The sequence below is a fragment of the Calliphora vicina genome, chromosome 1 (assembly GCF_958450345.1).
Source record: "Calliphora vicina chromosome 1, idCalVici1.1, whole genome shotgun sequence".
NCBI lineage: Eukaryota > Metazoa > Arthropoda > Insecta > Diptera > Calliphoridae > Calliphora > Calliphora vicina.
This window is the reverse complement of record NC_088780.1, coordinates 8,826,310-8,841,866: the sequence shown is the minus strand read 5'-3', so window position 1 is coordinate 8,841,866 and position 15,557 is coordinate 8,826,310.

Here is a 15,557-nt window from a genome sequence, read left to right as displayed (position 1 = left end):
ATGAAAACCTGAAAATTGATAGCACTTGCAAATTATCATTCAACCATTATTAAAAGAATTTTAAAGGGAAACGGTGTAATAAATTGTACTGCCAGTGGTGCCAGAGCGTAACACGCAACAAAAGAAAAATCTTTATGCGGTATTTAATGTTTAATAATGAGAACTCTTCCCTTCACCCCACATTACCCGCACAATTGTACCCTTAACTAGACGTGTTTCCCCCACACTGCCTTTTTATTGTATACAATTTGTAATAATTGAAAGAAATTTCTTTTAATTCTCATCATTATTATTTTATTTATTTTTTTCTTATTTCGTCATCATCTTTCAGTCAGTTTCAGTTTTGCCTTCAAACAAAATTTATTCCACGAAAATTTGTGGCAAAAGATGTGAAAACTGCAGCGAGACAGTCATCGAGATTGTGGTAAAATGTTCTCACAAAAGAAATGTAAATAATAATAATAATAAATATGAAAAATATTTAATTAAAAAACTATTTTTAGCAATTAAGTGTATTATTTATTTACATATTTAAAAAATGCTAGATTGCCATAAAGAAAAGAGCGCCATACAAACAGATCATACAGCATGTACGCGAGATTTCAATGTAATTACATGGTACGACGTAATGATGCCAAAGGCAAAATGACATTTAAAGAGAGAATACACAGAATTGAATTGAAATAAAACTGCAGTAAATTGGGGTAGAGATTTATGTTGTCACAAAGCTTAAAGCTGGAGGAAGAAAAGAGGACGAGGTGCATAATTAAGCCATAAATGGTAAATAAATAAGTCAATGTTGATTATGAGATTTAAAGTGAAGGGAAAATTTTGAAAGGTTAAAACGAGTACAGGGAATTGGCAACAATTCAAATAACTATGGGTATAAAACATAAACCTAATATATGTCATGGACCTCATAATAAGAAGTAGCCTATGTAATAAGACGTAGTCTTAAGAAAAAACCGTAGTCCTTAGAATAAGAATAAATAAAATAAGACGTAGTCTTTGGAATAAGACGTAGTCTTTGGAATAAGACGTAGTCTTTGTAATAAGACGTAGTCTTTGGAATAAGACGTAGTCTTTGGAATAAGACGTAGTCTTTGGAATAAGACTTAGTCTTTGGAATAAGACGTAGTCTTTGGAATAAGACGTAGTCTTTAGAATAAAACGTAGTCGTTAGAATAAAAGGTAGTCTTTGGAATAAGACGTAATCTTTGTAATAAGACTTAGACTTTGGAATAAGACGTAGTCTTTGGAATAAGACGTAGTCTTTGGAATAAGACGTAGACTTTGGAATAAGACGTAGTCTTTGGAATAAGACGTAGTCTTTACAATAAGACGTAGTCTTTACAATAAGACGTAGTCTTTACAATAAGACGTAGTCTTTACAATAAGACGTAGTCTTTACAATAAGACGTAGTCTTTACAATAAGACGTAGTCTTTACAATAAGACGTAGTCTTTACAATAGGACGTAGTCTTTACAATAAGACGTAGTCTTTACAATAAGACGTAGTCTTTACAATAAGACGTAGACTTTACAATAAGACGTAGTCTTTACAATAAGACGTAGTCTTTACAATAAGACGTAGTCTTTACAATAAGACGTAGTCTTTACAATAAGACGTAGTCTTTACAATAAGAAGTAGTCTTTAGAATAAGACGTAGTATTTAGTATTTATATCGTAATCAATATAACATCAATATTGTCAATAACTACACCATAAACAACTCAACAAACCATAACACAACACGCAACACTCGAAAATCGGAAAACCTGGCTAAAGATCTGAACGTGCTCAATGTTGACAGTATTTATTCTACAACTATAGCAAATGAATTCTTCAATGACAGTAGATTCCTGCATGCTATTGATCATATACACAACACCAGACGCAGAGCCGCAGGAAAATTTAAGGTTCAGCAATACAAAAACAATTATGGAAAACACACGTTGAACGTGTCTGTACCAACAATTTTTAATAAATTACCACCTCACATTATATATATAAATAATATAAATGTTAGAAAAAAACTAATAAAAAAATACTTTATAGATTCGCAATGAAAATATTTAAATGAATTTTAAGATATATTATATTTTTTCTGCAGACAAGCTAAATGGCTTCGCAGATTAGTCTTAAGATACAATGTAAAACTTTTTATTGCTCAATAAAACTGAATTTAAAAAAAAACAAAAAAAAGACGTAGTATTTAGAATAAGACGTAGTCTTTAGAATAAGACGTAGGCCTTAGAATAAGACATAGGTTTTACAATACGTCTTCAGAATAAGACGTAGTCTTCAAAAAAAGACGTAGTATTAAGAATGAGACGTTGTCTTTAGAATTTTTTTTTGCATTTCACTGTTTTTTTTTTTCAAATTAGTTGACCTTTAATAAAGATAAGTAAATATATCTTAAAAGAAAAATTTTAACAAGTTGTCTTGTTTCGGCAAAAACGTTGCGTTATTTTTAAAGCGTAACCATAACATCAGTATTTTGATATCTATCCAAGAGCATAAAGCGAAACAGACATTAATCATATTCAATGCTGCTAATCTTAAAACCCTACAACAGTTTTAGCTATAGAATAACAGTAAATATTTGTTTGTATATATTCGTAACATTTAAAAGAACAAACTACCTTTGCTTATCTGTTTATTAATCTGTCCCAATGCTGAACAGCATCTAACGTGCAATACATTAGAATACATTTGATTTGCTTTTGTCAATTATTCAAAGCGAACTGTGATTTTTCTGCACAGTTTAGAAATAATTAAATTGCCAGCAGTATTCTTGGAAAAAGTTGTCTAATTTAAGCCACTTAAGAGTAAATCTTTGTAAAGCTTTCATAGCTCAACAGTAGACAGACAAAAAAACGTGATAGAATTGAAATAAGCATAAATAGGGGTATAAACAAACTATAAATAAATACAAAGGTTTTTCCGGAGTCTGATTGTTGTCAAAGCTGATTGTTGCTACCAGGTTACTTGTATCTACAATGTATAAGCAGCAACAACAAACATAACTTCTAATTCCACTGAAACACAACCTGCATTGACACATTTTTTTTTCTTAAGCAGCAGTCGCTGCTTGTTGGAGGTGGTTTTAGTTGCTTTCAATAAAATGTTATTCACTGGATGTAGCAACAAATGTTGCAAATGAGTATGTATAAGGTCAGAGGTATGTTCAGCTGTGTGGGTGGGTTCTGCTATTTATGTAAATGCAAAGCAAAGTTAAATTCCTTTGTATGACTTCAAGTGTAAAATATTCAACTGCCATATTAATTCTTTTAATTTTTTTATTTACCTGTTCACTGAATGACGATTATAGTGCTGCTTCTTAAATACTTGATTTTTAATTTTTCCACAGCTACTCACTAATTTTTAACCAGCTACACTTTCACTACTTTATATAGAACCTGCTAACATTGTAACTTACTTAGTTGTTGCCGGTACGAGAGTCTCTTAACAGTGGGTGAAGATAAATTAAGAAAAAATTTTAGACTAAAAAACTACTAAAACTACGACTTATTCCAAAGACTATGTCACATTCTAAAGAATACGTCTGGTTCTAAAGACTACGACTCATTCCAAAAACTACGTTTTATTCCAAAGACTTGCTCTTATTCCACAGGCTACATCTTATTCCAAAGGATACGTCCTATTCCAAAGCCTACGTCTTATTCCAAAGACTACTTTGTATTCCATAGACTACGTCTTATTCCGAAGACTACGTCTTATTCTAAAGACTTCGTCTTATAACAAAGACTATGTGTTCTTCCAAAGACTACGTTTTATTCCACAGACCACATCTTATTCCACAGACTTCGTCTTATTCCAAATACTACGTCTTATTCAAAGACTATGTCACATACCTAAGATTACGTCTTATTCAATGACTATGTCATGTACCTAACATTACGTGTTATTCCTAAGACCAAGTCTTATTCAAAGACTACGTCTTATTTTTTTTTTTTTCTTCTTTTATTTTTATTTTTTTTTATTTTATAAGACTACGTGTTATTCAAAGACTACGTCTTATTCAAAGACTACGTTTTATTTAAAAACTACGTCTTATTGCAAAGATTAAGTCTTATTGAAAGAGTACGTCTTATTGCAAAGATTACGTTTTATTCCAAAGACTATGTGATATTCTAAAAACTACGTCTTATTCTAAAGACTACGTCTTATTCTAAAGATTATTTTTCACAGTTTTGTCCACCATAAGTGGAAGTACACACGCGTTTTTGAACGTAGCATGTATATATGATCATCTAAAATACAAAATTACACAACATCACTTTTCATAAGTTGGGAATGGAAACTACTGGAGATATTGGAATAAATTTTAGACTTTAATTAAACTTGAAACATATTTTATAGAAACATAATTTCATATACATATTTATTTTAATAGTAGAAGTTTAAAGTTTGGAACACATTTGTTTCGATTTCAAATTTGTTGATGATACATTGTTTTAAATTTTAGGCGACGATATGTAGTTTGCTGCTCTTTATTCATTTACTACTATTAAATGCTAATACGGACTACCGTTGCCGTGGCATTGGTTGCAGTTGTAAATTGTTTAGTTGTTACAACTACTGTTGTTGTTGCAAATATATGTACTTATACTGCTGCTATACTAGTTGTTGCTCCTGTAGTTTTTGTTATTATTTTGATTTTATGACCATGTCAAGTGCAACTACATGTTCATACCAGCGTTCATGCATTTAAGAATTTTCCTTCCTTTGTTGTTTAAATATGCGTGCAGGTTTTTAAATTCCAAAAAAATATTTTCAAACTAGTACTGATGCATGAGTGTGGCAAGCCAGCAGATCTGGTGGGTGACTGTTCCAGACATCTCCTATACGGTTCAATAAAACTTCCTAAATAATAACAACTTTCTAAAGTTCAGTACGGAATAAATGTTTAAATATTACTTAGAGACACATAAGTGACAATTGTCTTCACGCTAGATTACCTGGGATGTCATATAACCCAATATTGATGAATTTGAGCCAATCAAGTAATCAGATATTAGTGACAATTACTGTAACTAAATGGTACAGTGACTACTTGTAATACTGCTGGGCAATGTCCTACAAACACAAGCACCAATAGATGAACACAAATGTGGATATAAATGAAGTTTTGTATACGTTCTCATTTTGCTACTTCAATTTCCACAGACTGTCGATGCTTAGAATTGTAGCAGAATAAGGGAAACTATTGTTTTGACTTTTCATGCAATATTACTGTGTGTGCTTTTGATTTACTCTTGTTTTATACACTTAAATACCACAAAATTTTTTTAAAGTTATTCATACATCTTTCCAGACCAGCTAGCATTTTTCATAGTTATAAAGCCAATGCATTTTATTTCTGACAGGGAATAACAAACAAAAAGCGAATGGAACTTATGACAGAATCAACTATATAAGAATAGTTTATGTTTCTTCACTAAAGACTACGTCTTATACTAAAGACTACGTCTTATACTAAAGACTAGGTCTAGGTCTAAAACTAGGTCTTATACTAAAGACTAGGTCTTATACTAAAGACTAGGTCTTATACTAAAGACTAGATCTTATACTAAAGACTACGTCTTATACTAAAGACTACGTCTTATACTAAAGACTAGGTCTTATACTAAAGACTAGGTCTTATACTAAAGACTAGGTCTTATACTAAAGACTAGGTCTTATACTGAAGACTAGGTCTTATACTAAAGACTAGGTCTTATACTAAAGACTAGATCTTATACTAAAGACTACGTCTTATACTAAAGACTAGGTCTTATACTAAAGACTAGGTCTTATACTAAAGACTAGGTCTTATACTAAAGACTAGGTCTTATACTAAAGACTAGGTCTTATACTGAAGACTAGGTCTTATACTAAAGACTACGTCTTATACTAAAGAATACGTCTTATACTAAAGAATACGTCTTATACTAAAGACTAGGTCTTATGCTAAAGACTACGTCTTATACTAAAGACTAGGTCTTATGCTAAAGACTACGTCTTATACTAAATACTAGGTCTTATACTAAATACTAGGTCTTATACTAAAGACTACGTCTTATACTAAAGACTACGTCTTATACTAAAGACTAGGTCTTATACTAAAGACTAGATCTTATACTAAAGACTACGTCTTATACTAAAGACTAGGTCTTATACTAAAGACTAGGTCTTATACTAAAGACTAGGTCTTATACTAAAGACTAGGTCTTATACTAAAGACTAGGTCTTATGCTAAAGACTACGTCTTATACTAAAGACTACGTCTTATACTAAAGACTACGTCTTATACTAAAGACTACGTATTATACTAAAGACTACGTCTTATACTAAAGACTAGGTCTTATACTAAAGACTACGTCTTATACTAAAGACTACGTCTTATACTAAAGACTACGTCTTATACTAAAGACTACGTCTTATACTAAAGACTACGTCTTATACTAAAGACTACGTCTTATACTAAAGACTACGTCTTATACTAAAGACTACGTCTTATACTAAAGACTACGTCTTATACTAAAGACTACGTCTTATACTAAAGACTACGTCTTATACTAAAGACTACGTCTTATACTAAAGACTACGTCTTATACTAAAGACTACGTCTTATACTAAAGACTACGTCTTATACTAAAGACTACGTCTTATACTAAAGACTACGTCTTATACTAAACACTACGTCTTATACTAAAGACTACGTCTTATACTAAAGACTACGTCTTATACTAAAGACTACGTCTTATACTAAAGACTACGTCTTATACTAAAGACTACGTCTTATACTAAAGACTACGTCTTATACTAAAGACTACGTCTTATACTAAAGACTACGTCTTATACTAAAGACTACGTCTTATACTAAAGACTACGTCTTATACTAAAGACTACGTCTTATACTAAAGACTACGTCTTATACTAAAGACTACGTCTTATACTAAAGACTACGTCTTATACTAAAGACTACGTCTTATACTAAAGACTACTTCTTATACTAAAGACTACGTCTTATATTCTAAAGATAACGGCTTATTCTATAGACTAGTCTTATTCTAAATAATAAATGTTATTCTTGAGCCAATGTAAATAAAAATCAAATGTTTTTTGAATCATTGCCAAATCGCAACCACTATAAAAAAACTTAAAATTAAAAATGTTCAAATATGACCTGTTTGATTCGCTCTATAAATTCCAGTCCATAAATAATACTTTTATTCAGCTCAGGTTTCTTGATTCTCTTGCGAATCATGTCAATGCATGTCAATTCATGTAATGAGAGTGTTGTATGAACCCAAAAGTATACTTCACTTATAGATTTTTTACTGACGCTCTTCTAGAGGTTTCAGTTTTTTTATCAATTATATTTCGTGCTTGATTTAACAAATTCAATCAATTGATATTTATGCTTGTTTTACCAACACATGTGTGACGTGTCGTGCATATACTCGCATTTATGTATGACGCTAGAAAAGAATACACACCTTCTTTTGATTTAACAAATAAAAAGAAACCATCGAATTTTTATAAAAAAAGTTTAAATATAATAGAATATTTAGCAATACAATTGATTTGATTTGAAATGTAGCAGGATACAAGTGTTGCTTGTATTATCAATAAGGGTTTTAGAGAAAAATCTAAAATTATTTATAGCGCACAATAGAGGATTAGAAATTTTAAAGTTGAATAGATGAAATGGAAGTTGTATACATATAATGCGTAAGTAGGATTTTTTGGAAGAATAAGTTTGGAAATAATCATACATATTTGATTTTATTTTACAATGGTTGGTGATTTAAGGGATTTAAGTGGAAAATAAAAATTAGGCTTAATATAATTTTCAATATAAAATTGTCTCATTTTGTATCCTTCCTTAGTACCGCTATAATCTTTCTGTCCCAAATTCATTTTATAAAATTTGATCTATCTTTCTCCATCAGAAAACTAAAGCCATCAGTTGTCGATAAATTAGATTTTATTCATTTTTGCTGGGTGTCATTAAATTGTTCTTTATTGAGACAACAAAAGGCCAAGCAGTTTTCATTCAGCATTCAGGCGGCTTCCATTTTTCACTCCAACATTCATACGTTTTATCTACATACATTTATTTCCATTGAATAACAATTAATATTTTTTCTTAAGGATTTTTGCAATTAATCAGACAGAGGAGTATGATTACGTTTTCTTTCACTTCATCTTTTATTTTTTGCATTTTCCATACATTTGCCGAAATTTCATTCAACTTGTTACAAAGATTCATTCATTATCCTGTAGTTTGATGGGCAGGCATTATTTTCATTTTAGTTAAAACCATCTGCAGGGTAAGGATTTCCAGTAAATGACTGAATGAATAGCTGAATGAAAAAGTGCTTTATAAAGTTTTTGCCGTATTTGGAAGAAATTTTTAATACTCATGGTAGCTTTTCTTTTAACAATCTGCTGTATTATGAACGCATGTATTCTTCGTTCAACGTATTTTTGTGCCCCGAAAGTTTTAATGCAGTTAATATCTGCGTAGGTTTGGATGTTTTTTTTTTTTGTTTTTCTTGTCATGTCAATCTTAAAAAATATTAAGAAAAATATTGATTGCTTAAATACCTTCACCGCAAAAATAAAAACATATTTGTTTGCCTGAGTATGTGAGGAAATACACAGTAAAAGAGTTTAAAGGGTGGCTCACTTAGTGTGAGGGAAATTTTTAGAAATAAATAACTTTATTTTTATCCCACGTTTGTTAAAATTTCCTGCCCCATAATTGAAGTATTCTGTTCGACTTGCCCATGTAAATATAAATATGACAGTGAATGTATAACGATAAATAAATATCGGGTGTGTGAAGCATGCACAATATGAAGTAAAAACTATAAAATACTGATTTATAATATTTTTATTAAATACGAAGGCTCACAACAAAATTACAGGGTGAAGAGAAACAAAAGGAACAAAAAGGCATAGTCTTTGGAATAAGACGTAGTCTCTAGAATAAGACGCAGTCTTTGGAATAATTCATAGTGCTTGGAATTAGACGTAGTTTTTGAAATAAGACGTAGTCTTTGGAATAATACATAGTCTTTGGAATAAGACGTAGTCTTTGGAATAAAACGTAGTTTTCGGAATAAGATGTAGTCTTTGGAATAAGATGTAGTCTTAGGAATAAGAAGTAGTCTTAGGAATACAATGTAGTCTTTGGAATAAGACGTAGTCTTTTGAATAATACATAGTGTTTGGAATAATACGTAGTCTTGTGTAGGAGACATAGTCTTAAGTAGAAGACGTAGTAGAAACTAGTAAAATTGGACAACAATTATGTTCGTCATCAACGAAATGTGCCACATTATATTTACATGCTGTAAGCATTAATTTATATGTATTGCAATATGTAAATTGTAATATTGTTCATATTGAGAACTGTGGTGTAAATAAACATGATGCCTGATATAATATGAAAACATCAGCCAACATCATTGTCAACAACATTATCATCATGCATATTTTAATAGGTCAGAAAAATATATGTTTTTCATGTTCATGCAATGTTTTGCTTACATCTTACCCTTAATGTTTTAGTCGCAAAAAAGTGGCAGAAAAAAAAACTGCAAAAACTTTTAGCAGAAACATTTAAAAAGTTGTGAATATTGTAATACTAAAATAATTTATTTATAAAAAAAAATTGCAAACTTTTAAATTTAATTCATCGAGGAACACTCACACAAGCCCATACTAAGTCACTCACACACCCACGAACACACTCCTACATAAGCAAACCCAGTAGGTACTTTACAGTATAATGTATAGTACTATGTAAATTCTTTTCCAACAGCAACATGTTGCAAATAACGAAAACTAATTTAATTTTAATTGTAACTGCAGCTCAGCTCAAAATAGGGTAAGAGGAAAAAAGCAACAAAAAAAAAATAAAAAATTAAAAGTGAATAAACAACATGAGAGTGAATGAAGTGTTTTGCTTACATTTCTAATTAAATTGCGTTGCATTAAACAAATTCTTGCAACTACTTTTTTATACTGTAGGTTTGATTAACTTAATAAAAGTTTTAGATAGATGATATACAAGAGGAGCAGGATTATGTAGAGATCTGAAAATAAAAAAAAAATAATTAAGTAATTATATAATTCTTGCAAATGAATTTCTTGCGGGATATAATAGTAAAAATCGGTTTGTTTTGGAAAAAATGTAAACACGTTTTTATACTAAAACCACGTTTTTATACTAAAACCACGTTTTTATACTAAAACCACGTTTTTATACTAAAACCACGTTTTTATACTAAAACCACGTTTTTATACTAAAACCACGTTTTTATACTAAAACCACGTTTTTATACTAAAACCACGTTTTTATACTAAAACCACGTTTTTATACTAAAACCACGTTTTTATACTAAAACCACGTTTTTATACTAAAACCACGTTTTTATACTAAAACCACGTTTTTATACTAAAACCACGTTTTTATACTAAAACCACGTTTTTATACTAAAACCACGTTTTTATACTAAAACCACGTTTTTATACTAAAACCACGTTTTTATACTAAAACCACGTTTTTATACTAAAACCACGTTTTTATACTAAAACCACGTTTTTATACTAAAACCACGTTTTTATACTAAAACCACGTTTTTATACTAAAACCACGTTTTTATACTAAAACCACGTTTTTATACTAAAACCACGTTTTTATACTAAAACCACGTTTTTATACTAAAACCACGTTTTTATACTAAAACCACGTTTTTATACTAAAACCACGTTTTTATACTAAAACCACGTTTTTATACTAAAACCACGTTTTTATACTAAAACCACGTTTTTATACTAAAACCACGTTTTTATACTAAAACCACGTTTTTATACTAAAACCACGTTTTTATACTAAAACCACGTTTTTATACTAAAACCACGTTTTTATACTAAAACCACGTTTTTATACTAAAACCACGTTTTTATACTAAAACCACGTTTTTATACTAAAACCACGTTTTTATACTAAAACCACGTTTTTATACTAAAACCACGTTTTTATACTAAAACCACGTTTTTATACTAAAACCACGTTTTTATACTAAAACCACGTTTTTATACTAAAACCACGTTTTTATACTAAAACCACGTTTTTATACTAAAACCACGTTTTTATACTAAAACCACGTTTTTATACTAAAACCACGTTTTTATACTAAAACCACGTTTTTATACTAAAACCACGTTTTTATACTAAAACCACGTTTTTATACTAAAACCACGTTTTTATACTAAAACCACGTTTTTATACTAAAACCACGTTTTTATACTAAAACCACGTTTTTATACTAAAACCACGTTTTTATACTAAAACCACGTTTTTATACTAAAACCACGTTTTTATACTAAAACTACGTTTTTATACTAAAACCACGTTTTTATACTAAAACCACGTTTTTGATACTAAAACCACGTTTTTATACTAAAACTACGTTTTTATACTAAAACCACGTTTTATATTCAAACCACGTTTTTATACTAAAACCACGTTTTTATACTAAATCCACGTTTTTATAATAAAACCACGTTTTTATATTCAAACCACGTTTTTATACTTAAAAACCACGTTTTTATACTTAAAAACCACGTTTTTATACTTAAAAACCACGTTTTTATACTTAAAAACCACGTTTTTATACTAAAACCACGTTTTTATACTTAAAAACCACGTTTTTATACTTAAAAACCACGTTTTTATACTAAAACCACGTTTTTACACTAAAACCACGTTTTTATACTAAAACCACGTTTTTATACTAAAACCACGTTTTTATACTAAAACCACGTTTTTATACTAAAACCACGTTTTTATACTAAAACCACGTTTTTATACTAAAACCACGTTTTTATACTAAAACCACGTTTTTATACTAAAACCACGTTTTTATACTAAAACTACGTTTTTATACTAAAACCACGTTTTTATACTAAAACCACGTTTTTGATACTAAAACCACGTTTTTATACTAAAACTACGTTTTTATACTAAAACCACGTTTTATATTCAAACCACGTTTTTATACTAAAACCACGTTTTTATACTAAATCCACGTTTTTATAATAAAACCACGTTTTTATATTCAAACCACGTTTTTATACTTAAAAACCACGTTTTTATACTTAAAAACCACGTTTTTATACTTAAAAACCACGTTTTTATACTTAAAAACCACGTTTTTATACTTAAAAACCACGTTTTTATACTTAAAAACCACGTTTTTATACTAAAACCACGTTTTTACACTAAAACCACGTTTTTATACTAAAACCACGTTTTTATACTAAAACCACGTTTTTATACTAAAACCACGTTTTTATACTAAAACCACGTTTTTATACTAAAACCACGTTTTTATACTAAAACCACGTTTTTATACTAAAACCACGTTTTTATACTAAAACAACGTTTTTATACTAAAACCACGTTTTTATACTAAAACCACGTTTTTATACTAAAACCACGTTTTTATACTAAAACCACGTTTTTATACTAAAACCACGTTTTTATACTAAAACCACGTTTTTATACTAAAACCACGTTTTTATACTAAAACCACGTTTTTATACTAAAACCACGTTTTTATACTAAAACCACGTTTTTATACTAAAACCACGTTTTTATACTAAAACCACGTTTTTATACTAAAACCACGTTTTTATACTAAAACCACGTTTTTATACTAAAACCACGTTTTTATACTAAAACCACGTTTTTATACTAAAACCACGTTTTTATACTAAAACCACGTTTTTATACTAAAACCACGTTTTTATACTAAAACCAAGTTTTTATACTAAAACCACGTTTTTATACTAAAACCACGTTTTTATACTAAAACCACGTTTTTATACTAAAACCACGTTTTTATACTAAAACCACGTTTTTATACTAAAACCACGTTTTTATACTAAAACCACGTTTTTATACTAAAACCACGTTTTTATACTAAAACCACGTTTTTATACTAAAACCACGTTTTTATACTAAAACCACGTTTTTATACTAAAACCACGTTTTTATACTAAAACCACGTTTTTATACTAAAACCACGTTTTTATACTAAAACCACGTTTTTATACTAAAACCACGTTTTTATACTAAAACCACGTTTTTATACTAAAACCACGTTTTTATACTAAAACCACGTTTTTATACTAAAACCACGTTTTTATACTAAAACCACGTTTTTATACTAAAACCACGTTTTTATACTAAAACCACGTTTTTATACTAAAACCACGTTTTTATACTAAAACCACGTTTTTATACTAAAACCACGTTTTTATACTAAAACCACGTTTTTATACTAAAACCACGTTTTTATACTAAAACCACGTTTTTATACTAAAACCACGTTTTTATACTAAAACCACGTTTTTATACTAAAACCACGTTTTTATACTAAAACCACGTTTTTATACTAAAACCACGTTTTTATACTAAAACCACGTTTTTATACTAAAACCACGTTTTTATACTAAAACCACGTTTTTATACTAAAACCACGTTTTTATACTAAAACCACGTTTTTATACTAAAACCACGTTTTTATACTAAAACCACGTTTTTATACTAAAACCACGTTTTTATACTAAAACCACGTTTTTATACTAAAACCACGTTTTTATACTAAAACCACGTTTTTATACTAAAACCACGTTTTTATACTAAAACCACGTTTTTATACTAAAACCACGTTTTTATACTAAAACCACGTTTTTATACTAAAACCACGTTTTTATACTAAAACCACGTTTTTATACTAAAACCACGTTTTTATACTAAAACCACGTTTTTATACAAAAACCACGTTTTTATACTAAAACCACGTTTTTATACTAAAACCACGTTTTTATACTAAAACCACGTTTTTATACTAAAACCACGTTTTTATACTAAAACCACGTTTTTATACTAAAACCACGTTTTTATACTAAAACTACGTTTTTATACTAAAACCACGTTTTTATACTAAAACCACGTTTTTGATACTAAAACCACGTTTTTATACTAAAACTACGTTTTTATACTAAAACCACGTTTTATATTCAAACCACGTTTTTATACTAAAACCACGTTTTTATACTAAATCCACGTTTTTATAATAAAACCACGTTTTTATATTCAAACCACGTTTTTATACTTAAAAACCACGTTTTTATACTTAAAAACCACGTTTTTATACTTAAAAACCACGTTTTTATACTAAAACCACGTTTTTACACTAAAACCACGTTTTTATACTAAAACCACGTTTTTATACTAAAACCACGTTTTTATACTAAAACCACGTTTTTATACTAAAACCACGTTTTTATACTAAAACCACGTTTTTATACTAAAACCACGTTTTTATACTAAAACCACGTTTTTATACTAAAACCACGTTTTTATACTAAAACCACGTTTTTATACTAAAACCACGTTTTTATACTAAAACCACGTTTTTATACTAAAACCACGTTTTTATACTAAAACCACGTTTTTATACTAAAACCACGTTTTTATACTAAAACCACGTTTTTATACTAAAACCACGTTTTTATACTAAAACCACGTTTTTATACTAAAACCACGTTTTTATACTAAAACCACGTTTTTATACTAAAACCACGTTTTTATACTAAAACCACGTTTTTATACTAAAACCACGTTTTTATACTAAAACCACGTTTTTATACTAAAACCACGTTTTTATACTAAAACCACGTTTTTATACTAAAACCACGTTTTTATACTAAAACCACGTTTTTATACTAAAACCACGTTTTTATACTAAAACCACGTTTTTATACTAAAACCACGTTTTTATACTAAAACCACGTTTTTATACTAAAACCACGTTTTTATACTAAAACCACGTTTTTATACTAAAACCACGTTTTTATACTAAAACCACGTTTTTATACTAAAACCACGTTTTTATACTAAAACCACGTTTTTATACTAAAACCACGTTTTTATACTAAAACCACGTTTTTATACTAAAACCACGTTTTTATACTAAAACCACGTTTTTATACTAAAACCACGTTTTTATACTAAAACCACGTTTTTATACTAAAACCACGTTTTTATACAAAAACCACGTTTTTATACAAAAACCACGTTTTTATACTAAAACCACGTTTTTATACTAAAACCACGTTTTTATACTAAAACCACGTTTTTATACTAAAACCACGTTTTTATACTAAAACCACGTTTTTATACTAAAACCACGTTTTTATACTAAAACTACGTTTTTATACTAAAACCACGTTTTTATACTAAAACCACGTTTTTGATACTAAAACCACGTTTTTATACTAAAACTACGTTTTTATACTAAAACCACGTTTTATATTCAAACCACGTTTTTATACTAAAACCACGTTTTTATACTAAATCCACGTTTTTATAATAAAACCACGTTTTTATATTCAAACCACGTTTTTATACTTAAAAACCACGTTTTTATACTTAAAAACCACGTTTTTATACTTAAAA